The sequence below is a fragment of the Ambystoma mexicanum genome, chromosome 1p (assembly GCF_040938575.1).
Source record: "Ambystoma mexicanum isolate Mex_15411 chromosome 1p, UKY_AmexF1_1, whole genome shotgun sequence".
NCBI classification, from domain to species: domain Eukaryota; kingdom Metazoa; phylum Chordata; class Amphibia; order Caudata; family Ambystomatidae; genus Ambystoma; species Ambystoma mexicanum.
Window position 1 is genome coordinate 1290207553 of NC_090921.1, and position 25428 is coordinate 1290232980.

The 25428-nt window shown below is 45.9% G+C and overlaps 1 protein-coding gene across 7 annotated transcripts in view; it reads right to left on the reverse strand.

The window, feature by feature from the left end:
* Positions 1–25428, reverse strand: part of POLD1 (DNA polymerase delta 1, catalytic subunit) — a 1263933-nt gene that overhangs the window by 1181746 nt on the left and 56759 nt on the right. For 2 of the 7 annotated variants that reach the window (XM_069605354.1, XM_069605364.1), the window contains one exon: positions 19287–19371. The exons of the other annotated variants lie outside the window; for them this stretch is intronic. The gene's annotated coding sequence lies outside the window, so the exon portion shown is untranslated. The remainder of the gene's footprint in view (positions 1–19286; positions 19372–25428) is intronic. 7 annotated transcript variants of the gene reach the window in all.

Sequence of the window (25428 nt, forward strand, 5' to 3'; positions counted from 1 at the left end):
GGCCTCAACCTAGGAAACCGGCAGAAGCCCCGCAAGGATCAAATTTTCAGGGACAGGGAAACCGCGAAAGAAACGAAGAAGGGACCCCAGGAAAACACAAAGACACCTAAAAGGGAGAAACTCAGGCCCCCAAGACCGTGGCCTAACGCACAGTGGGGAACGCGCCACAAAGATAGAAAAAGAGGATCCTAAATTCCAGCAAGCACCCCATAGCGCGACTGGTCCTCTGTCAGAGATACGCAGCCGACAGCAACTCCACACATTACAGAGGACCCAACGACGAAGTGGCAGAAGGGGGCAAGAGACATACACATGTCAAAACCTAGAACGAAGAGTAGGACCCAGGCAACAGCGGCAAGCAAAAGCGGTTCCAGGCTAGACCAAGACCTGACCCAAATCTGGGGAACAGAAAATCAGATACCAAAGCGATCAAACAAACAGAAAAACAAGGGGGTAAACCCAGCTGATCAGAAAGACGACGCAGGAACGGCCTCAAGGGACGACATGAAAACATGGGCAGAACGGAAACAAGAGGTCCAAGAACTGAAAAAGGACATAGAAAACCTTGAGAGAACAGACAATCTGGAAAGGTCGGTCCAGAATATGGATGAAGAAGCCCTCCAATATGCAGAAGCACAAGATCGACTCGCACGCCTAGCGCAGGAACTGGAAACCCAATGCGAAGACTTGGAAAACAGGTCCAGAAGATCGAACATCAGAATTAAAAATATGCCGGAAACAGTAGCCGACAAAGACCTACGCACAGCGATTCAGCAAGTATTCCAAGAAATATTGCAAGACGGGAAAGGGGACGACATCCACATCGATAGGATAGAGTAGGCCCTCGAAGAACTGGGGAGCCCGGATCACGCCTAAGGGACATATTAGTGGCCATGACACTGTACGCCCAAAAGGAACAAATCTTAAATAAAGCCAGAACAATGGAGAAAATTAGAATGAACGGTAAGGAAATCCAGCTTTACCAAGACTTAGCCCAATCCACGCTCAGAAAAAGAAGAGAAATGAGCCAGTTTACGAAACTCCTCGCAGAAAAACAAATCCGCTACAAATGGACATTTCCTTTTGGCCTTCTCTTCACATGGGAAGAAAAGCAACATCGAATACTCACCTGCGAGGAAGGCTTAACGATATTGGGATACCGGGAACAGGAATCAGAGACATCAAAGGCCAGGGAACCCCAAAGACAAAGAAGACAACCGAGGGGATGGCAAACGGAGCAACGGAAAACAAGACTCCAATCCCGCAAGCCGCAGAAAAGCTAAGACACCCCAAGCAGTCAGCACGTTCGCAAAATCAGACGGAGGGAGAGGCAAAGATTGCACAGACAAATCAGACAGGGCAGGTGCCGACGAGAAGGCGCGGCAGAGCCATGGGACGGTCATGGAATCCTTACCACTAGCAGGGTTTAGGAACCCCTGCGAACAGTTAACCCTGAGATGTTAGAGGGTATGGAGCAAAGGGAGCAACCATAGGGCCCAGCGCCCTCCTCAGGGACAAAGTTGGGGGAGGAGGGGAGAGGGGGGGTAGGAGGGCGGATGTTCATAGGGGAAAAGACTCAACACCGGTTCGTTAGCTCACCACAGGGACCCACAAAGGAAAATCAATAAGAAAACAAAGACTAACCCGGAAGAATGGAGCTGAAAGTCTTAACATACAACATCAGAGGACTGAACACGGCTGTAAAACGGAAAAAACTGGAACACTTCCTGCACAGAGAAAAATATGATATAATCACGCTCCAAGAGACACATATACAGAAAAAAAGGAGAGGCCTCCTTCGGATTAGGGGCTACAATCAAATCATCCAATCTAACGATGAAGAAAAAAAGAAAGGAGTACTCATTGCCTTCGCAAATCACCTACAGATCCAGATCAAAGAGACACAAGCAGACAAGAACGGTCGCTATGTCTTCACAAAGGTCAAGATAGACAACCACCAACTATCAATAGCCACCCTGTATGCTCCAAACACCTGACAGGAGGGCTTTATCAAGGACACAATCAACAAATTAGAAAACTTCACAGAAGGGGAGGTGATCCTCACCGGAGACTTTAACCTAGCATGGAACCACAAAGAAGATCGATCGAACCCCAAAAGTAACCAAGTAGGATCTCCCTCTCAGGCGCTGAAACAGACAATGCAGAGCCAAGCCCTAGAGGACGTATGGCGCAGACTTAAAGGTTCAACGGAAGGATACACCTACCACTCGCACGTACATGACACCAGCTCCAGGGTAGACTATATTTGGGCATCAGGGACCCTAGTCGGAGAAATACGGGACATAGAAAGAGGCCTAATATCACTCTCGGACCATGCCCCATTGTGGATTACACTCCCCAAATTCATGAAAAGATCGAATCTATGGCGATGGACGCTCCCTAGAGACATAATACAAGACCCAGTATCAAAAGAAGCTATCAGAGAAAAGATAAAGGAATACTTCGAGTACAACGACACCCCGGATGTCTCCACAAGCACAACATGGGAAGCATTCAAAGCAGTAATGAGGGGCAATCTAATCGCATTAAAGGCACAGAAAGACAAGCTATCATATATATGGGAAGATGAACTGGGGAAAAAACTGGTAGAAATAGGGGAAGAAATGGTAAAAAAATCCCTCCAGGAAAGTAAAGAGCACATAGAGATATCCAGAGCCAGCTAGACTTGATCAGGACCAAAAGAGCAGAAACGCAATGAATGCACACAAAACACTGGTACGCGATGAAATCAAACAAAGCCGATAAACTACTAGCAAGACAGTTAAAGGGTAAACGACAGGAGCAAACGGTGCAAACACTGAAAGACGAACAAGGAACAGAGAAAACACAAACGAAAGACATAAAAGAAGAATTTCAAAAGTTCTACCAGAACCTGTACTCTTCGCAACATCCGAGGGAAGAAGAACAAGCAGCCTTCCTTGATGGAAATCACTCTCCCGACTGTCTCGCCATCTGAAAAAGAGGCCTTAGGAGGAGTCCATCACGGCGGAGGAGATAGGGAAAGCAATCAGATCTCCCCAAGAATAAAGCCCCAGGCCCGGATGGCTTCACCGCAGCCTTCTACAAAACATATGCAGACGTATTGACCCCCCCCCATCTAACCACATTATTCAACACCTTCAAGACCTCGAACAATATCACAGCTTCAATGAACGAGACTAAGATACTCGTCTTCCACAAAAAGGGAAAAGATCCAGAAAACCCAAGCTCGTACCGCCCAATAGCCCTTTTAATGTCGATGCCAAACTCTACACAAAGGTTCTTGCAAATAGGCTGGCGCCTCTGCTCCCCAAACTGATACATCAAGAACAAGCGGGCTTCATCCCCAACAGGAAAACCCATGACAACATAAGACGAATAGTACATCTCATAGAGAAGGCAGGGATCATGAATATCCCATCAGCAATAATTTCGCTAGATGCGGAAAAAGCCTTCGACCGCGTCGAATGGTCAATGCTATTCGCGACCCTTAAGAAAATGGGCATGGGAAACGAATTCATAAACATGATCCGTGCCAACTACAATGCACCGACGGCCAGGATAGCAGCCAACCGGGAACTCTCGAATCCCATCAAAATCGGAAGAGGCACAAACCAGGGATGCCCCCTGTCACCAATGCTGTATGAGATTTTTTTAGAACCCCTCCTGGTGAAAATCCGAGCGACCCAAGACATCAAGGGTATAGAAATGGGAGGACAAACACACAAGACAGCAGCATATGATGACAATCACAGAACCAAGCAAAACCCTCCCACTCCTCATCCAATTAATAGACAAATATGGGGACATTTCGGGGCTGAAAATTAACAAGCAGAAATCAACAGTAATGGCACTAGCTGGAAACAAAGAAGAGATCCACAAATTAACAAAAGACCTACAACTACAAACGGCAGAAGAAGGCGTGAGGTATCTAGGAGTGACACCGACACCCAAGATACAAAACCTGTACGCGGGGAACTACACAAACCTCTTAGAAGCTGTGAAAAGAGACCTAACCAGATGGAACCCGCTGACTATCTCTTGGTGGGGCAGAATAACTAATCGAGATGGCGATTTTGCCCAGATTGCTCTATTACTTCCAAGCACTTCCCATAAGGATTCCTCCGACATCTTTTTTTTTTTTTTTTTTAAAATGTATTTATTGGTTTTAACAGATTAACAAAAACAAGTATACATCGCTTGAGTATCAGACGAATAATCAGAAAGTAACGTAACCCTCCCTCCCCCACCCCCCCAACTCAAGACCAAGTAAACATTATTGTCCCATTACGATAGGCCAGATTGATGGCTAGGGAAGTCCGATCCATCCGAGGCATCGTCAGAGTTATTAGGATGCAGAAGTGGCTCAGTCAAGGCCACCCAGCGTTGTAGTTCTCCGCTGGAGTCTAGCCTTTGTTCAAGGATTGCCGTTTCCCACGCGCCAGTCTCCGCCGTTATCCATTTAGTCAGGTCACCCCACCACAATGCCTCATGCGGGGCCCTAGGGCTCTTCCATCCCATGGCTATGCGCCTCTTCGCAGTTATGTAGATCAAGTCTTTGAGCTTGTTCAGAGGTTTGTTTTTGTGGTTGCGTTTGCATCTGCCCAGGATGCATACTGCGGGGCAGTTCACCTCTAGCTCGATGTCTGCGTCCGCCACCCTCCCCTGAACCTGTGTCCAGAAGTGGCGTATCTCCGGGCAGCCCCAGAACATATGCGTCATACCCGCCTTCGGCTCCCTACATTTGGGGCATAGCTGGACCTCGGCTCCCCTGAAATTAGATATAGCCTCTGGTGTTAGGTAGGCTCTGTTAGTGATGTACAGTTGAATGAGTTGCAATCGGGCATTCCTGGAGACTTTTTTATGGTAATGGGTTATTTTCTCCCATTCGGCATCCGTGAAGTCTAAGCCAAATTCGATTTCCCATTTTGCTCTACATTTAAGCTCGGTGTTAGTCGTGCCCTGGAGCAGGGTTTCGTACAATCGCGAGGTTTCATGGCCGCCCTCGGCTGTGTTCAATAGTGTTTCTATGACCGTATTTTCCGTCATGGGGGTGGTAGCCTCCGGCCATCTGACCCTAATGGCGTGTATCACTGCCCCATGGAGCAAAAATTGGCCAGCGGGTAATCCCGTAGTTTCAGCGAGATCAGGAAAGGGCATGATCTCTTCATCCCGCATTAAGTCTCCCAGGGTGGCCACTCCGTAAGGTTCCCATTGGGTGCGTGATTCGTGAAAGCCCCATGGCTGATGAGCCATAATTGCTGCTATAGGGATTTGAGGTGAGAAAGGATCAGCTGGCCCCACAGTTTTGCACGCTCTGTTCCAGAGCTTTATACCAAGTCTAATTAAGTATGGAAGGGGCTGTGTGAATCTGCCCTGTGCCCACAGTAGGTCCCTCAGGAGGAGGTAGGGTAATGCAGGTTGGAGGAGCCGAGTGTCCGAGGAGGTCTCATCGGCCATCCATCGCATCACTTGCCTTAGCTGGCTCGCCAGGTAGTACAATTCGAAATTAGGGACCTTAACTCCTCCCCTCTCGTAAGGTCTTTGGAGTGTGTCCAGCGCCACCCTGTGTCTGCCCTCCTGCCAAAGGAACCGTCTGCATAGTTTGTTTATGTTTTTAAAGAAGGAGGGGGGGATATTGTAGGGAACGTTTGTAAAGTTATATAGTAGGCGGGGGAGAGCAACCATTTTGAGTAGACCGGCCCTACCGGCCATCGAGAGCGGAAGCTTACCCCAGAATTCCATAGATTTTTCTAGAGCGTCTTTGGCTCTCACCGTATTAAGTGTATGTTCCGTGAATGGGTCCCGGTGTATGGTGATTCCCAGGTATCTAAAGGAGGTCGCTTGCCATTCTAGATCAAGGGAGGGGAGGGATCCAGGGCCATCTTTATGTAGGGCGGCAAGCGGGTAGAGGCAGGACTTATCTTTGTTAATACGGATACCCGTGTATCTACTGAATCCGTCCAGTGTTTCTAGGATGTAGGGCAGGAGGTGTTCGGGGTTATGTAAGAACAATAGCGTATCATCCGCATACATAGAGACGAGGTGGGTCACTCCGTCGATTACAATACCCCCATCTCCGTATTCCTGCCTAAGGTACGTGGCTACGGGTTCGGTGGCGATGATGTATAGCATCGGGGAGAGTGGGCAGCCCTGGCGAGTGCCTCTATGTAACGCCCATTTGTTTGAGAAGGTCCTGTTCGTGCGCACCCTAGCGGTGGGGTTGGTGTAGACTAGCCGGGTCCATTTCAGGAAGGCAGGTCCTATCCCCATTTTAGCCATAGTGGCATAAAGCCATTCCCAACGCACTGAATCAAAGGCCTTGGTGGCGTCTAGTGACGCCACCGCGTATTTCTGAGGCCTCTGCTCCGTGCTGTACATAATATGGTGCAACCTACGCAGGTTCTCTGTTATGGAGCGACCGGGCACATAACCCGTTTGGTCCTGGTGGATCAGGTGGGGAATTACCCTTCGCAGTCTACTAGCTAGCAGGGAGGTTAGGATCTTGCAATCGACATTTAACATGGAGAGGGGTCTATATGAGCCGCAGTGCGATCCGTCTTTCCCGGGTTTCAGGAGAGGGACAATCACCGCCTCCCTCATGGAGTCGGGGAGGGCACCCCGCTCGTAGGCTTCGTTGAACACCTGTGCCAACAGTGGGGCCAAGGTCTCCTCGTACAATTTATAAAATTCCCCAGGGAGGCCATCAGTGCCTGGGGACTTACCGGTTGGGAGTGACCTAATGATTGCCTTGACCTCATCTGGGGTGATGGGTTCGTCCAAGGCGTCCGTCATATGGGGCTCTAGCCTGGGGAGATCTATGTCGTCCAGGATGTCCTCTATGTCGGAGACGTCCACGGGTGGGGGTTCGGCGTATAAATTGCTGTAAAAGTCAGAGAACACCGAATTAATTTCAGTCTGGGTGTGCACTAGGGAGCCATCTGGTTTGAGTACTTGGCAAATGGGTGTTCTGGGGGCTTCTCTCTTGTACAGCCAAGCTAGGAGTTTACCAGGTTTATCACCTAGAGCGTGGGTACGTTCAGTGTGTTTGGCATAACTCAGCCTACCCAGGGACTCCCAGTGCGTGAGACAGGTTTGTTTGAGGTCAATCACCTTCTGTAAATGTTCTGGGGATGGGTCTAGTCTGCCTTCGAGCTCCCCCAACTCATTCTCTGCATGTTCTAAGGAGGAAGTAATCGACCTCAGTGCTCCGCCCATGGTTGCAATCATCTCCCCTCTCAGGACCACCTTGTATGCCTCCCAGGCGGTGCCTATGTGTTTAACACTGTTGAGGTTCCTTTCCCAGTAGTCTTCAGTCCTATCAGCAATGTGTTCGCGAAGGGCTATGTCTAGGAGAGCTTCAGCCCTAAGTTTCCAGGTGGGGACCGGGGGTCTAGGCGGGTAGATCTCCCAGGTGGCTACTAGTGGGGAATGATCGGACAGTACTCTGGGCTGGTACTGAGCACCGCCGAACGTTGCCTGTTGTTCTAGGCTCACGAAAAGGTAGTCTATCCTAGTGTGGACTGCGTGAGGAGGGGAGTAAAAGGAGAACACACGTGCATCTGGGTGCTGTTCTCTCCACAAGTCTCGGAGTTGTAACTGCTGTATCAACCTTGACAGAATTTTGGCAGGCGGGGAAGGGCGTGTATGTTTATCGTCCGACCTGTCTCTCAGGGGGTCTAAGGTGCAGTTATGGTCGCCCCCCCATATCATGGTTTGGTCCCTGTAAGGGCCGAGGCGTGGATACAGGGAGTGGAAGAAGGTGGTTGCATCATGGTTGGGTGCATAAGTGCTGACTAGACAAACCTCTCTCCCTTCAATGGTGCCACATGCAATTGCCATCCTGCCCTCATTGTCTGCTTTGGAGCCGACCAACCGGAAGGGGACAGAGGGGTCCACCCAGATCAGGACACCCCTGGCGTAGGAGGAGTAGGAGGAACCTACCAGGGTACCACGCCAGGCCTTTGCCAATGCTTTCAGTTTGTCCGATGTAAGGTGTGTTTCTTGTAGCAGGGCTATTTTGGTTTTGCTTCTTTTAATATAGGAGAGTATGCGCCGTTGTTTCACGAAGCTGTTCATGCCTCTGACGTTCCACGTCAGGATTTTCAACGAATCGGCCATGTGAGATTTGGGATTCTGGTGGCTATGTCCAACGCCCCCGGGAGCACCACCAGTGGCCGGAGGATCGTGGGGGTCTCGTGGTTTCCTGGAGATTCGTGCATGCGGGTCTCAGCCGGGTTACTTGCACCCCTGAACTTCTGCTTCAGTGACTGCCAGCCTATCCAGCGGAGGGTAGGTGCCTCGTCCGTGCTGGCTGAAATGGATGTTGGTGGTCTTGGTTGTCCCTGATTCGGGCACTTAACAACTGTGCCAACTTCCCCTATCCCTCCCCCCCGTAACTGTGAACTTCCCCAACATAAACCAGGTCGAGTGAGGAGCTCCTCACTATGACAGACCCGTTTCCGCTCCTTTAGACCGAAGGACGGTCGCATGGTGCCCTACGGGCGGGTAATGAGTACCCTTAACAAGAAAGAACTTCCAGGGGTAGGAGAGTGTTCGTCCGGGCGCCTCGTGTTATGAAATCCGGTCAGCTGCGGCATAAGTGGCCGTTCCATGGTGGGGCCTCCGAAAGGCACCGGGGCCCTGAGAGACGGGGCTCAGCGGGGTTGTCGTTTCCTGACTTCGACCTCTGGGATCTGCTCCCTGTCCATCCAGTCTCGGGCCTCTGCCGGAGTATCGAAGAGGTGAGTTCTGTTGTTTCGTATCACCTTCAATCTGGAGGGGTAGAGGAGCATGTAGCGTAGGCCTGCAGCCTTCAGTCTTGCTTTGGTGTGTATGAACTGTGCCCTCTTCATTTGAACCTGAAATGTATAGTCAGGGTAGATGGATATCTTGGCTGAACCCCTGCAGATCTGGCCGCCTGACCGCGAGAAGGTGAGGATGGTTTCCCGGTCTCTGTAGTTAAGTACTTTTGCGATCACGGGTCTGGGTGGGCTGCCAGGAGGGGGTTTCGATGTGAGGGATCGGTGAGCCCTTTCGATTACAAAGCCCTGAGAGAGTTTTTCTGCTCCAATCTCCTGTATCAGGAGATTCTCTACGAAGTTCGTGGGGTCCGATCCCTCGATGCCCTCCGGGAGCCCCAGGAGGCGAATGTTGTTGCGGCGTGCGCGCCCCTCTGCCTCCTCGACCCTGTCTTCTAGGTTTTTAACTTTTTGTTGAAGTGCATCGACATCTTTGAGGAGCACTGTCTTAGCTTCCGTGTTCTCGCGGACCTGGGCCTCCAGCACCTCTGTTCTGCCGGCCAGGGATCGGACGTCTTGGCGCAGGAGGTTCAAGTCTATGGCGACAGCGTCTATTTTATGCTCCACGGCTGCCTGGGAAAGTTTGATAGCTTCAAGGATCTGTGTGTTACTAGGTTCCGCTGAAGGCCCCAAGGGGTCGGGTAGGTCTGCAGCAAGAGTCTCGCTCATGTTATCTGGCGCTGTGGGCCCCGCCGCCGTGAACGTGTCGATGGTGGTCTGACGTTGCTTAGCCCTTGCTCCTTTGGTAGACATGTCGACTGAGCCTCCGGGCTTCGCTGTTACCGAGGTGGCCGGGGTGAGCCGCGATGGAGTGGCCGAGGAAGCCGTATCGGGTGGGCCGCGATGGCGGATCGCTGTATGCTGTGGGCGGCTCCGTAGGCACAGGGGGGACGGATAGTGTGCGCCGGGGCCGCTTCTTCGGGTTACCAGGCCGGGCACGCCTGTATGTGTCGGTTGCGTTAGTCCCCCCCGCTCACCTCGAAGGGCCTCCGAGACCCTGGCTCCCGGTTCTGTGGCTGGCAGCGCCCTCGTCCGGGACGTTCCAGGCTGGTCGTCCCGTTGGCACCGTCGTTCGCGCTCCAAGCTTCACGGGTGCCCCACAGGCCCCCCTCGTCAGTCCAGCTGGGCGTTCGTGTGTCCTCGGCCCTCAGCTGAGTGTTACGGCGCGAGCGGCTTTAGAGTGCGGGCCGCCGCATCTTGCAGGGCTCGGGAGCCGCCATCTTGGCCCTGGTCCGCGGGATCGTGTCGCACGGTCTATAGGGCGAGACCGGTCCTCCAGGGCCACAGGAATCGACCCGCAGGTGCAGCAGGATGTCGGCCCTCGATGAGGCGGTTCGTGGGGTTCGGAGCCCCCGAAAAAAGTAGTTAAAAGCAGCTTATGATGGTCGCATCAAGCGGAGCGCAAGGAGCGAACGTCCTCTTCACATGGCGGTTAGCCACGCCCCCTCCTCCGACATCTTTCTTCAAGTCACTCACCAAAATCATCACCAAATACTTATGGCAAAACAAAACACCAAGAATTTCACAACAGGCGCTCACAGCTCACAAATCAGATGGAGGAATGGCGCTCCCCCATTTCAGGAAGTACTGCGAGGTGGCCCAACTATGGGTAATCAACAAATGGATCACGGACACTTCAGAAAAATGGTGGGAGGCACAGGATAGAGCTGTCACAAGATCAAACCTGCGTCACCTCCTGTGTAAGAGACCTGAGCACAGGCACCAAAACATAAAGATCAGCGAAGTCATGAGCTCTACCATGCAAATCTGGATAGGGCCACCAAGAGAGAAACCCTAACGATAGACCCGGCCCCTTTCATACCACTGCTCGACAACTCGGACTCCCCCCCACCCCCCACCCCCCAGGGATGGCGAAAGGGTCATTCCAGAAATGGAGAGACACTGACTGCTCAAAAGTGGGAGACATGTTTGTGGGCCAACGGATCAGATCCTTCACGGAATGTCGGGGTTTGCTGGGCCTTACGGAGAAAGACAGATACCAGTATGAACAGATCCACCACTGGCTCACAACCCCAAGAATAACGAAGGCCATGACAAGGGATCTCACCCCATTCGAGTCATACATACTGACCCAAACTGGAGAAAAGAAGTTTGTATCAACCCTCTACAAATTTATAAACGCACAAGAAGAAAATATTACATGGCTATACATGGAAAAAAATGGGAAACCACATTGGGGAAACAAATCACGAGGAAGCAGTGGATATTTCTGTGGCAAATAATCCCCAAGTGGACCCGGGCAAGGGAAGCATGGACCAAAGTGATGGTGCAATGGCACTATACCCCAGAAAGACTTCACAAAATGTTCCCCACAGCTCAAGGGAACTGCTGGAGGGGGTGCGTCACCACAGGCACATGGAGACACATCGGGTGGGACTGTGGAGAACTACAACCCTTTTGGGCGGAAGTGAAAATGCAAATGCAGGAAATGTTCGAGGGAACGGCGAATCTAGCAGATGAGATCTGGATGTGTGGCATGTGGGCCCCCGGAGATAAGACTCTCTCCAAAACGCAAAAGCAGAACTTTATGGGGCTCCTAATAGCAGCGTGCCTGGAAATAGCCCAGAATTGGAAAAAAAAAGTCCCCCCCCACAAGAATGGCTTCACAGGATATGGACCTATGTAGCAATGGAGAGAATCACATATAATCTCCAAGGGGACAGACAAAGATTTGCTACAGACTGGGGAGAGGTTATAGAATTCCTTCAAGGTGACTATATGATACAGTGGTGCCCACACAACATCTGCATCCTGGACATGTTTACTAGTTAGATCTGTAGCGTACAAGGGACACAAAGGATCTGCAAGGACGCTAACACCGGTTGGGAGGGAAGGGGGGGGGGGGGGGGGACAATGTTGAGTCCCGAAGTTAATGTTTAAAGAAATGCCAATAAAAATATATTTTTTTTAAAAATGTGGATTAAAGAAATGACTTATGCAAATGAGAGGGAGGAGGGCTATGTTTCCCTGGTAACACCAAGTTGTAGACCTATATACATCTGGGAGCCTTTCCGAAAATACTTACGAAAACAGAGACCGACACAATAAAGGTCTGTGACTGAAAGATAACAAAAATATATGCTGACCTTAAGGATGCTTGAAAATGTATATACAAATATGCTCAATACTGTCAGTGATGTACAGATGTGTGTATGTTTCTGAGGATGTATGTCTTGCACTGAACTAAATAAAGGTTTTTTTAAAAAAAAAAAGGTCTTGTTAAAATTATGCAATTTAGCAAATCGGGAGATAAACTATACGGCTCAGGCACACCGATACGGGGAGGAAGATCAACCTGGGTTTTTCTTGGTGGGAGTGGTTAGGGGCGAGAGGGGGGCCTATCACCGGAATTGAAGGGGCAGCGGGTGGATTTTTGACATACACCGAGGCAATTAATAATGAGTTTCTACAATTATATGAGACACTGTACGCAAATGCAGACACCTGTACAGAGGAAGAAGTAGAATTATACTTGGAAGGGATTGCCCTCCCGGGTCTTCCCACAGAGGTCCGTGAGGCATTTGATGCTCCTCTCATCGTCGAAGAAATAGCGGAAGTCATTGCCCCGCTATCCTACGAAAAAGCTCCCGGGCCCGATGCACTGGGTATTGAAGTATAAGACCTATACCGAGACCCTGATGCGATGACTACTTAGGGTCTGGGAAGAGTCATTGGTCGCTGGGCAGCTTCCACCCACGCTCACTGAGGCAGTTATATCAGTATTACTGAAACCAGGTAGACCTGGTGAAGTCACTTTCAACCGGCCAGTGTCATTCATTAATACTGATGCCAAGATGCATGCTAGTGTTGGGGAATAGGCTCCTTCCGTACATGAGTTCCCTTGTACAACTGGACCAGTTGGGCTTTATTCCACACACGTTCCACAGCCCTTAATCTACAGCGCCTTTTTGGTATAATATCACATGTTAACCCACAGGCCCAAGCGGTAGCAGCGTCACTCGATGCTGAAAAGACCTACAAAGGCTTTTGACTCTGTATCCTGGAATTATCTTTTTGGGGTACCTGCATAGGGAATCATTTTGTCGGGTTTGTGAGACTGTTCTATACAAATCAGACAGCCAGGGTCCGAACAAACAGGGCTTTATCTCAGACATTTACATTGGCACGTGGAACCCGACAGGGCTTCCCATTTTCCCCATTGTTGTTTGCACTTACGATAAAGCCACTGGCCTGACTGATGAGGGAACGTCACGCACACAGAGCAGGTCCCCCACAGATTATCTCCCTGTATGCAGATGATACATTGTTGTATACACGTAACCCTAATGGAAACCTAGGGCCGATTATGGAGAAGTGGCTAGATTTACACATTACTCCGGATATAAGGTTAATACCACCAAATCCAAATTGTTCCCACTAACTAATGGTACCACTATACCGGCTGACCTCAAGGGACTTAGATGGGCCCCAACTAGTTTTAAATATCTAGGCGTGACGGTGTCCCGTACACAGCGAACACTGTATGAAGATAATCACGAGGCAGATCTCAACACTTTGGCAGTTCAATTAGAGCTATGGGCTAGATTCCCGATTTCCCTATATGGTACATTATCCCTACTGAAAATGGTAGTAGTGCCCAAACGTCTATACTATTTTGCATCTATACTGATTTGGCCGGGGAGAGGGTTCTTTGTAAAGCTGTGTTCTATGGCAGTACAATTTGTATGGGGAAGCAGTGCACCCTGTATGAACTGTGAACTGGGAGGGACTGGCTGAACCCTATAAACAAGGGGCCCAGGCGGCTCCAGAGTTTGAAATTATCTGGCTGCCCAAGCACAATACGCAGAACACTGGTATGTACCTGACCCCGGCCCAGTGCATCGAACATTGGAAAGATATGGTGCAACCCTGACAGACCTTAGAGCAATCATTCTGGATGATCGGTAGACAGACTTGTACTTTTGACCCGATGCGCACGACAGTTAATGCATGGGCCTGAGAGTTTAAACGCTTGGAAAAAACAATTCCTTATAACAAGATTAGCCTTTAGAGCTGTAAAGACCTACCGCCTATGTATGACCCTGATATACAGCCATCCTGGGACACGAGCAAAGCAATGATGTTGGGTGACCCATTTCCAGTGGGAAGATTCGTTACGCAAGAGGAATTCACAGCAAAATTGGGGATGAACCTTGTTAAATTATTACAATATTTCCGAATAAGGGCAGCGGTGTGCAGGAGATGGCCATCGTTCCCCAGAAACCCAAGGCATGTGTATGTATAGATGTGATAGCGCTGAGGGACACAGTGAGGGGTCAGGTGTCGAGATTGTATACAGCCGTGCAGGCCCCTCAGATGGTACGGAATACAGCAAAGCTTATGTGGGATAGAGATCTGGATATTATAGATGAGACTAAAAGGCATAGATATTGTCTTTTAACAAAGGATGTTGCGCTCAATGCACGATTATGTTTAATTCAATTTAAGGTTTTCAACTGTTTACATTATACACCTGCTAGTGTGTTACGTTTCTTTCCAAATGCAGTAGATAAATGTATGAAATAAATGTGGATGGGGGAGGGCTGACTCGATTCACATGTTTTGGAACTGTCCCAAGGTAGCACAGATTTGACAGGAAGTAGCTCAAGTGTTGCATGTTATGGTTGGGATACCTCCTACGCTCCAACCTCTTAAATACTTGTAGGCCGATATTGGGAAAGTTTCCATCAAAATCCATAGATTGTTTAATATATGCTGCATGATTAGGAAAACATTTATTTTGTTAAAATGCAAATCGAAAGTGGTACCATCATGTGAGGAATGGCTCAGAGAGCAAACGTATATATGGGACCCATTCCATGAATATTTGAGAAATGTACAATCTAGGAATACATAAGAAATGACCTGTGCGCAGAATGTGGATATGCAATGTAATCCAATGCGGTAATTGCCATCATATGTGAACAATGGTGTGTGTGACGTTTGTCCAATCTGTCTACTTAGATAAAGAGTTAAAATTAAAAAAAGAAGAAACAATAGCCATAGCTAAAAGTGTTGAAAGGTCGACAAAAGGCAAGTTGATGGTGCAAGTACCAAATCCCACGAAGTGGTTTCTAACCCCAAAGTGCACTGCAGACCCAAAGAAGAAGTGTTGTCACCCAAAGAGCCCAGAACATTAGGTCGCAGCAAGGGCAGAAATGCCTGCCAATCTATCAGATATGGATAGAAATCTCAATGGGCAGACAGCCACGATGGTCCTGCCAGAGGAAAAGACTGTGCTGCATACAAGAAATAAATGCACTTTGCTAAAGTTTCCAACTCCAAGGCCACAATAAATGTAGTAGTGGACATCAGGACAGACTTTGATGACATTGCAGAATCAACAAAACTGGGTTCTTAAGATCTCCAGCACATGCCACAAAATGAGAAGTAAAAAAACTTTGTGTTGAAAAACTAAAGGGCATAAAAGCATCCCTGATGGCAGACTCTGGGGCATACTGCACATTCTGACCGCAAGCTGTTTACAAAAAACATTTTGGTGACAATTGTATTTGTCTACACAATGCTTGCGGCTCATGACAGAAAACGCATGTGCTGGAGTACAGCGAGTGTACATTTGAGCTCAAAGGCAGATATGCAGTAGGGAAACTACGTGGAAAAAGTTGGTCCATCAATCTTAGGCTAGCAAGATCAAGGCTCCCCTCTGAATAAAACTAGACCTGTGTGAATATGATTCTGTGATGGTGGTACAGCAATTACCTTGTGAAAAGTGAATAACCAAATATGCTAACGTTTTCTGACCTGAAGTAGTTTTGGCGACAGGATACTGTGATGAATCTTACGGACTTGTCACTAAACCGCTGCCTAAAGTCTCCTCCCAGGTGGCCAGGGAAAGGCAGAAGATTTGTTCTGTGGGAGAATTACCTGGGAGAAGAAAGGGCCTAGGTGAATGAGAGGATTCCGTGGGGTGGGACGCAGTATTCATCTAAAGAAGACATCTAGTTCATACCAAAATCTGTAATGGCTTGTTATCGTAACATTCTTTGTATTCCACAAATTAAACATCGAAATGTGGGTAAAAAGAATCACAGATTCCTAGGCATTGGGAGAAATAAAAATGCTTCCAAAACCCTGCAGATTTAAAGCTAAAAACGTCCCCAACGACCCAAAAGTACAGTGAAAGGAAATAACGATTTTACCACTAAACAATTGTACTCCTCTTTACAGTCTGGTGACTGATCCCTATGATATTTCTTTAAAGACTATTATGGGGAGCAGAAATGAGTTTAAGAATGAATCAAGCCAGAAAAACTGCCATTAGCGATAAAGTCCCATAATTCCCAAAAGTACTGGGACGAAGATGAAGGCTAAAGAGGAACAATGTTGCAGGAGCGGTCAGGTTGTTAATAGAAATGACCCACTCCTGAGGGAGATTGGGAGACTTAAAAGGGCCGCTAAGTTGCAGGCCCTTATCGAGCAGGAAGAGCAGTGTGGTTTGTGTATGCAACCGATGCAGGAACTGGAGGAGGGAGAAGATGCAGGGACTACTGTCAGGCAGAAAACTGTAGCTAGTCCTGAGAGGGTATATACCTTCAGAATTCTTAAATGCAGAGGCTGCACAGAAGGAAGCGAAATGGATGGAAGCTTTCCTCCCCAAGAGGCTGTCCCCAGTGGCTGGCGAGCACCAGAGAACCTCCGGAGCAAAGGAAGCTCCTTTTACAAGTGGCGTGTGGCGACAGCGGCCGGGTCGCGAGGAGCCACTGAAGCAGAACACCTAGGAGCAGCAAGTGGATTGGACACAGATAGTTCTGACACTGCTTGTGTGCTCAAGCCAGGCGTTTACAAAGTAGCAAACACTTGTGTATGAGTGGAAATGATACTAAAAGTAATTTTGAATAGTGAACTATCAGAAAGCAGCAAAAGCGGTATTTGTTGAAACCAAAGGACTAACTTTAAGCGTGTGAGTTTGTTGAGAACCCAGCCACCAGATGGGGCAATATTTTTAAAAGCTAATACATACAACCATTGCCCAAGTCAAGAGAAACCAAAACCAAGGCAATTCAAATCCAACAGATATTGCCAAAGGCAGAAGGGGAATAATGAAAGGACCAACGGTTGTGAAGCTTGTTGCCCATATTTTGGGAAGCACAGAACAAAAGCTGGTATAAAGCTCACATTGCCAAAGCAAAGGAAAAGGCAGGATAAGATCCTATCGTTGTCATTATTTGGTTACTTATGCAGTGGGGAAAAGAGTGGCAAGAAGGCTGCCCTTCTGGAAAAAAGGTTATTCAGAAGGAGAGGAGCATGATTTACAGAGGAGAGAGCCCAATGTGAATCTTGTTTTCCCTGAAGAGTTGCTAATGGTTTGATGTTGCAAAACAATGAACACTGTGAAGCTGTTGTAGAGCAGTTATAAGTTGAACCTAACCACAGGAGCACTTGCTGTTTGTGAATCACTGTATACCCGAATGGCAAACCTTTGAAGTAGTAGACCTTGCATGGGAGTAAACCAGGTACAGGTTGACGAAGTGCTATAAAGTGGTGCTGACAGACACATTATGTTGCTTGTGTTGCTGAATAAATAACTGTATAAAACTGCTGTAGATGAGTTATATTTCTTCAGAAATTATAATTTGTGGCAAACCATCATGACAAAGAATTATTGTTGCTATTGACGAACTAAGGAACTATTCTTTATGTGAAGAGGATAACTCTTAATCTTACTCAAGGAAGAGAAAGAACCTATTATTTTATTTGTTGAATCACTGGAGTGTTGGAACGTTCTGTTGTCAAGTTGGAGTCACAAAGAACTGTGTTGGAACTTTGTAACAAACCAGGATTTCATGGTTTCTTTTGGAACTGTGGAGCAGAATCCTGCTTCAATCTGGAGAAGGGGAATTCACCCAGATTATGAGAGACTTTTGCCATATTACACATTAAATTACTATATTTTTGTTGCCTTTGAACTGCCATATATCACTTTATTGAGTTGTGTATGTATAACTGTGAGGGACAGATATCCTTTATTGAAGTGTGTCCTTTAGTTTATTTTTGGCAGGGAAACACTCGTCAGGGTAGGGATAGTGAGGCTTTTATCCAACCATTTAATTTAATAAAATGGAATCTTTTGAGAAATCGTCACAAAGTTGGCTGCCTCACATTTCTGAGCCATCACAAAATCTACATACAATAAAGCTAAATATTGGAGGGTGTTCAAGAGATAGTGAGTCTAGTGGTCCCATGCCCAGCCAGAGAAAAATGGTGCATCCTTCTTCAGCCTTAGGGAAAGAAATGCCATGATCAGGGCAGTGTAGCCACAGGATGACTGCATCTCGGTGCTCAGGAAAGACAAAAAAAAAAGGAAACTCCTTCCGGTCTAACAGATGCTGCCCACATGCTATGCAACATTCCCAGAGTAGGACTATGTGAAGAGAGACACCCAGCAGGAACACGACAATACCCTAATGTGGAGCAGGGATGAAAAACAGCAATAGTGGTCTACCTCTACCCAAAGGTGAATGGGTCTTCCTTCAGTGATCAGTTGATGTATTTGGGAAACACCATATCACAAGAGTGTCAATAGATTTGTCACAGCTTTTCAGAATGCACCTCAACTCATTTCCTAAAACAATTCTGTTCATGTATGGGCTTGGCTTAGTACTACTCTAATTCATACAATACTGTTCTATAAAGAATAAAATAATATAAGCCACCCAGAGCACTTCTTAAGAAACGGGACAACTTTGTGCGGGATGAAGACTCTGGCATGGTAATTAAAAGTAAAACTTGTCTTTTGACCTCCACAAATGCACAATCATGGTGGAGCTCAGTGTATTTTGATATGGAGCGGTCCTTAAACAATCTTGTGACTCAGAGCTCATAGTAGCGTCTGCCTCAGTCTTGCTCAACCTCTGAATTCAACTGCTCGGCCAGACAAAGAAATGTTGTTCAGTAACTGGACCATGGACCACCAAACATTTTCATAAATACGCCTGGGTTTGCAGTTTCTTCTGCAGAGGAACCCAGCCCATTAGTAGTAGGAACATTGTTTCGGGCTAGATGCCCATACAACATTAAAAAACATGATCCAACATATTAAAACACTCCTATGTAACACACCACAACAATAACACAATAAAACTTAGTGAGTTCCATAAAAATGTATCCAATATTCTTCATAAAATTGTCATTACAAATAAATCAAATGCACAAGACCAAAACACAGGTAGTGGTCGTATTAACAAGAACATTTCCTACAGACTATAAAGCCAGATCTGACCTATGCCATAAATGGCTTTTTGAAATCCAGTTTAATTATGGCACAATCTCACCCGTGACAAGACCAGTACCATAGTTTTGTCAAGAGGGGGGGGCACATCCAGAACAAGTTCTATTCCAGAGGTGGACTATGAAAGCCGAGAGGGCCCAATCTTCGAGCCCAATCTTCTGCCCCAACCCCTTGTGACAGTAGGTTTACTTGAAGACCCTCATCTCTAGCCTTACCTCCGGTCTCAGAAACCAGTCAATCTTTCTTTTATAGTTGCAGATCTGCCGCCTCAGAGGAAATAACCGAATGGTTACCAGACAGCTGCAGAGACAGAGAGAGAGACGCACATGAAACCAACACCAAAGATGGCAGTCGCGAGACAGAACGAGGGAAAGCCACACAACCAAAACACACACCGAGACTGCGGCGCTCTATACAACGGAGAGAACTTCAGCCGCACCACTCAACCACCCTGTTATGGGGAAGGACCAAGGACATCGCAGAGCACCATGCTGACCGGGACAGCTTGCCGAGTACGAGAAAAGGCCCCTATACCACCAGGAAATGAAAGGAGGAAAACATACCTAGAGACTCCACAAAGCGGGCCCTGCAACAAGGCCATGAACTTTGGACTTACCGGGCTACCTGTTGCAGTATGCGGTGTGCACGCACAGAGGAAGTCGATGGGGCTTAGCTCCCTTTTCAAGATTTTCCCTTGCACATATACACCCCGGGTGGGGAGGACAGGGCTAAATTGGACAGGGAAAAGGAACCTATCCACACAGGGGAAGGTAGATGGAAGCAGAGCGTCGAAAGCAGGAAGTGTGGGTTTTACAAGTGAGGCCAGAGGTGGAGGAGGACGACCAAGAGACCAGCAGGAGGGAGGAGGTGAAGTATTCGCTCAGGAGTGGAAACGGGAGTGTTTGTGTGGCGAGTGAGTAGAGGTTAGTATAAGGATTGAAGGTAATGCGAATTGCATAGAGTGAAAGGAGTGTGTTTGAGTAGTAGTGGGAGGAGTAGATTAGTAGTGGGGGAGGGGAGTGGTAGTGGAGGGGAATATTGATGAGGAGGAGAATAGTCATGGGATGAAGGGAGTAGTTGCGTAGAGAAAGTGAGAAGTAGCAGCGTATAAGAGCAGTGAGTGGGAGGAGAAGTAACATTAAAGGATGGGTGCACGTTCTGGACGAATGAAACAGAGGTGACCTTCGAAAGGACGGAGGAGTTACCTGGGAGAGATCAGAGAAGAGAGGGAGAGGTGAGAGTGGATGTGCAAGGATAGCCTGACTCAAACAAGTGTAAGGCACTACCCCAGTCTCCAATAGACCATGTAGCTTTGGTTAGAGTAGGGGGAGGTAGGAAGTCCATGAGGGAGATTAGGTAGCAGGAATTTAGAGATCAACCTGTAGTACAATAGTGATTAGACAGTAACGGGTCAACACTCTGTAGCACTAAGCACAGGTTATTCCTCCTCCGCCCCAGCCCCTGAGTTTGGGAGGACGGTCATCAGATGAGTGAGAGATTAGGACGGACCAAGGCCATGCAAAAAAAAAAAAACTCTTGAAATGTTTAAGACTGAGTGATGTCTGTGCCATCCGTAACATACTATATAATAAAAGGCCAGATGTATATTTGTCTGAAGCCGTCCTGCCCGCTTCACCTGTTATCACCGCTAGAGGGAGGTGTTGCCTTACACATACAACAATAAGACCTCATATTCATCTTCCAGGCGAACAAAATGTGTATTTCAACAATAACATACAATTAGCTGCAGAAAAGGCACACTAAGAAAATATATATCAACAGACACTTATTCGAATAGGCACTATTTCACTAACAAAATTACTCAATAACTGTTTTTTCAATGTACTTCTATTATGCAATTATTCATTGTAATATTTTGAATCATATCAATAATATTCTTAATGTACATTTTAAACTTGGACTCCATAAGTATTTACACTTTGAAAATGTCCTCCTTTACTCATATTAGCCCATGTAAACAGGCTTTTCCACTAGTAACATCATAGCATAAAGAGATACATAACCTAAGTCCTTTCATAGCACAATTTGATGCATGTGGTCAATTTGTGCAAGCCCACATGGGTTGTGAGGTTGATCAAACTTCTCTCTGTGTCCCAGGGGCCCACTGGATCTAACACACAAAAGGATATAGCCATTTTTTTTCTTCAATGACTATATCAGCAGAAGAAAAAGAGAAAGCGGATTCTGCTCTCTATATAACCCATGCCGAATAAAACATAGCCCTCAATGTTCGGATAGTTAATTTGACCATCTGACTGACAATTTTTAAGGGTCCTTGACTGAGGCATGGATAGTAATAAGCACTCTGTCGTAGGTCAGTGGCTGAAGATCAAGTGATTAATGTGATAATTAGCCATATTTGGGTATTAAGTGATGGAGCCTGCAAAAAATCTCTCGCCCATCTATCATAAACCCTCTTTGAGATTAGAGCCGATTGGGATTGCAGACATACATACATTTTACGGCGATAAATGTATAGATATCGTTGCTGGTTCACAACCGAAAATATTGTGTCTGCCCAATACTCAAATTGATTCTGGAGATTATATGGGTTGGTTGTTGCACCCGACAATTATTTATATTGGTACTCATTTTTAATGTTCAATAATGAAATAAGATCCTTACTACTTTCCAAAGAGTTAATTGGTATTTTTATTGAAGTTTTAATTTCCAAATCAAAATCCTCTTAAATTTCTGATCTCATTGATTTGTTGCTGTACCACAAATCTCTTTGTAGCAGTGATTTCTAAAAACGTTCAAGGTTCTGATCTCATTTTGTTATATCACAAATCTCTTTGTATCAGAGGCTTCTACACGTGTTTCACCACAATGATTGGTGTGGATCATCAGGAGGTTCTACAAACATTTAAAAATATTCTTTTGAGCTAAAAATAAAAAAAGAAACCCAACAAAAACGTGCGTCAATAGCCCAATGTTGGGTGGATTCATTTTCTCTGAATAGTCAGATTTGTTATATAGAATCACCATAAACTTGAACAGATTCTCCAGGTTTCTCTGTATGTAGTTGCTTCAAAATGTCTATTTGGTATTTATCTGCAAAACTAAATGAATAGCCATATACTATAACAGTTGTTAATTGAGTGTAAAGGATGCAGATAAAACAATTAACATTACCTTGTGATCATAGTATCTGCATATGTTAGTCCAGACCTCAAGGAGACGTCCAAACATTGTTCCACGTGGATCAGGCGTTTAAACATGGCGGGCGCTATTTATTCACGTAGATGACGTCATCACGTTCACATTATGTCGCAAGGACGTCACTCCGACCACTAAACATGTCTTTCTTTGAAACTGGAGATTGACTGTCTTCTGAGTTCAAGACAAAATAAGCAGTGTCGCATAGCAATTTCCAATGCAATTATGTAGGTTTGCCATTTAGATTGACACTTGTGTAGCAAAGCTAGCTATTTAAGTTTCCCTGTTCAATGAAAACATATCTCACAGTGAATTCCTCTCTTAACCTCAAGGCTCTCCCCATCCTCTTTTCTCTGTTCAGCGCATGTTTAAAGGGGCTAATGGACAGAGTGCAGCAGTACTCATCTGCTCCACTCTTAAAGTGTCAAAGGCCAGTGTGGAAGTGCTAGGCAAGATTTTGTTCTTTTCAAATGATTGCAAACCAGAAGTAAATCGGGATAATTTTATTAAGGTAACTATATCCTGTCTGACAAAGATCAGTAAGTGTTTTATTTTTAAAGTCATGCAATTCCATTCCTAAAAATGTAAGTTGTTGCACAATGCATAATTACGGTATTGCTACTGTAAAACCCTTAATTGTCTCTGTGCTTTACATTAAAGGTTAGTGCATCTAAATCTCAGTGTTCACTATATTTAATTTTGTTGGGAGGAGATGCATCATATTGACGCATGAAAACGTTTGAAAATGCACAAGATCATATGGCCAAATGCTTTTGATGGCAAACCTAGTTCTGTAACCTGCTGGTTGCATACATATGTGAAACTGATGCTCCACCCATGAGCTGACACTCCCACCCCCCAAACTCCTTTACATTTTATCTTTTCACTCTGCTGCTTTTTACCAGCTACCCTGAAAGTGAGATGGCTGCAAACTAGAATCTTTCCCACCTAGTTTGCCCAGTTCTCTTCCGGCTATGCAATCCACTGTGCTTATGTTTTTACTTTCTTTCCTTTTACATAATGAATACACAATAACTAACTAGATGTTTCTGCAAAGTAGTGATCAATAGTTTGATCCAGTATGTACATCTACAGATTCACTGCAATACAGTACACTGTAGTAGGCCTCCCAAGCTCGCTTTGCTTTAGGATTGCATTATATATTAGCACCTGCAGGAGATTTGGCCAGACAGAGTCTTTTATAATCATATCCATGTGTGTCCATTCATGGAGCTAACCCTTTACTTTTTACATACTCATCAAGGGCTTGCAAAGTCTACGCACCCACTCGCATAGTAGAGTACATTTAATGAAGGGCAAGTACCATTTGCAGGGAATATTTGACACTTTTAGTTAACATTTACTTTGTTTGCAGTAAATGTCAAATACACATTTCACTGTGCATGAGTAGCCTCTGGGTGGCAGCATTGTGCCAAACAAATAGGGTTTCTAGCGACATGCACCATTTTAGTGAAAGCACATTTCAATTTGTTTGTCAACCATTGCCAAGGGTCGAGTGCCTTTCTCTTAGTTTGGATAAGTAAACTAAGTTACCCGAACCGCAGGTCAAGTGGAATTTTAAAGACGTTTCAAGCCCTGACTCATCTTACTAATGTCTTACTTCAGCGGTACACAAACATGCTGTATTGTTGCTCCTTTTATGTTTTGGGTACAAATAACTTCTGGTGACATTAAACGTATTAGTATAGCATTGCTAATCAAATGGGCTTGCTTGCTAATCAAAAACATTTTAATTAGCAAACTGAGCCAATCTTTTTGAAATCTAATTCATGCCTTGGAGTTAATCTGTCACAAAGAACCAGGCTTCTCTACCGGCATCAGCTAGCCTAGATTTCAAGGGAGTAAAATAAAGTTTGGAAAACGGAAATGTTATTCATGTGCATTAAGATATACAGGTTCCCGATAGCGGGTTTTCTATTTTTTTGTTCGCAGTATTTTCACTCCGAATTAAATTTTTTAGGGAGTATTGGCCGATACACCCCTCGTCTGTAGGGCTGAGTATACACATATTTTACCATGCTGGTTAAAAAAAAAAAATTAAAAAAAAAAAGAAAAGTAGGTGTAATGCAATAAATGTTTTCATCAAGTTGAAATACATTCTAAAAATTAAGTCATGTTTCATGTTTAACAGCAAGAGACTACATTCTTTTAATTCAAGCAGACATCACTCCCAGCAGAACTTGAAATAATGTGTAGTTGGGGTTGGTATTTAGCAGAAGAGACATCACCTCCAACGCAGCTTTAAGTAATAGCCAGTCACAAAATCAGTTTAACAGAAGAGACCCATTTTCAAATGATAGTTTAATAGATGAAATATCACATAAAGGCACCGGGTACACGGCAAAAGGAGACAACTGCTCCCTTGGTCCTCTAGCAATGGTTGAGGAATCTCACTTTGCCCTCATAGAACTGTTTACAGTTTCTGGCTGTACCTCTGAGTTGCAGCTGGCGAATTGTTTAATTGGAGGGGCATAAATATTTTCCCCATATATGCCAGTGTGTGTAGCGAGGGTGCCTGAAAAGAAAAAAAAGTGTTGGGGGATTCCTCTCCCCCAGAGCATTTTTTTCAAAATGCTGCATTTTACAGCTCACTTTTGATTGCAAAATTGGGTAAAATGCCAAACTTTTTTTGCAATTGGTTTTGTAGAGGAACTCAAACAAAATCCAATCGATGCAAGTTGCAAACAGTGCAGAGGAGCATTTCGCCAACCCATTTTCATGATGCCTTTGCCCGCAATATATGCCATAAAAAAATATATATATTTTCATGCTGGCTGCGCCCATTAATTTCCATGCTGGTATTCCAATATAAGCACATATTCGTGTTTGTTTTGCGCATAATGCCAGTAACGATACTATGAGAAAACATGTCCACACTTGTTCCGCCAAAATATGGAAGTAAATTCCATGCCCCAGTAAAAAAACATATGTACTGTTAATGTTCTCATACATTTGTTATACTGGAGTACTAAAGTGATTAAGAAAGCTATTTGTTTACACTAGTTGGTGAAATGTTCCTTTTTTTGTATAATAAAAAGCCAGCTGTTAACCATAGAACTTCGAGCAGACCACTCATTGTGCTTGCATAGTTGTGTATAGTACGATTATGTAGCAGAGATATTGTTTAAGTATTATATGATAGTCTTTTTGACCCCT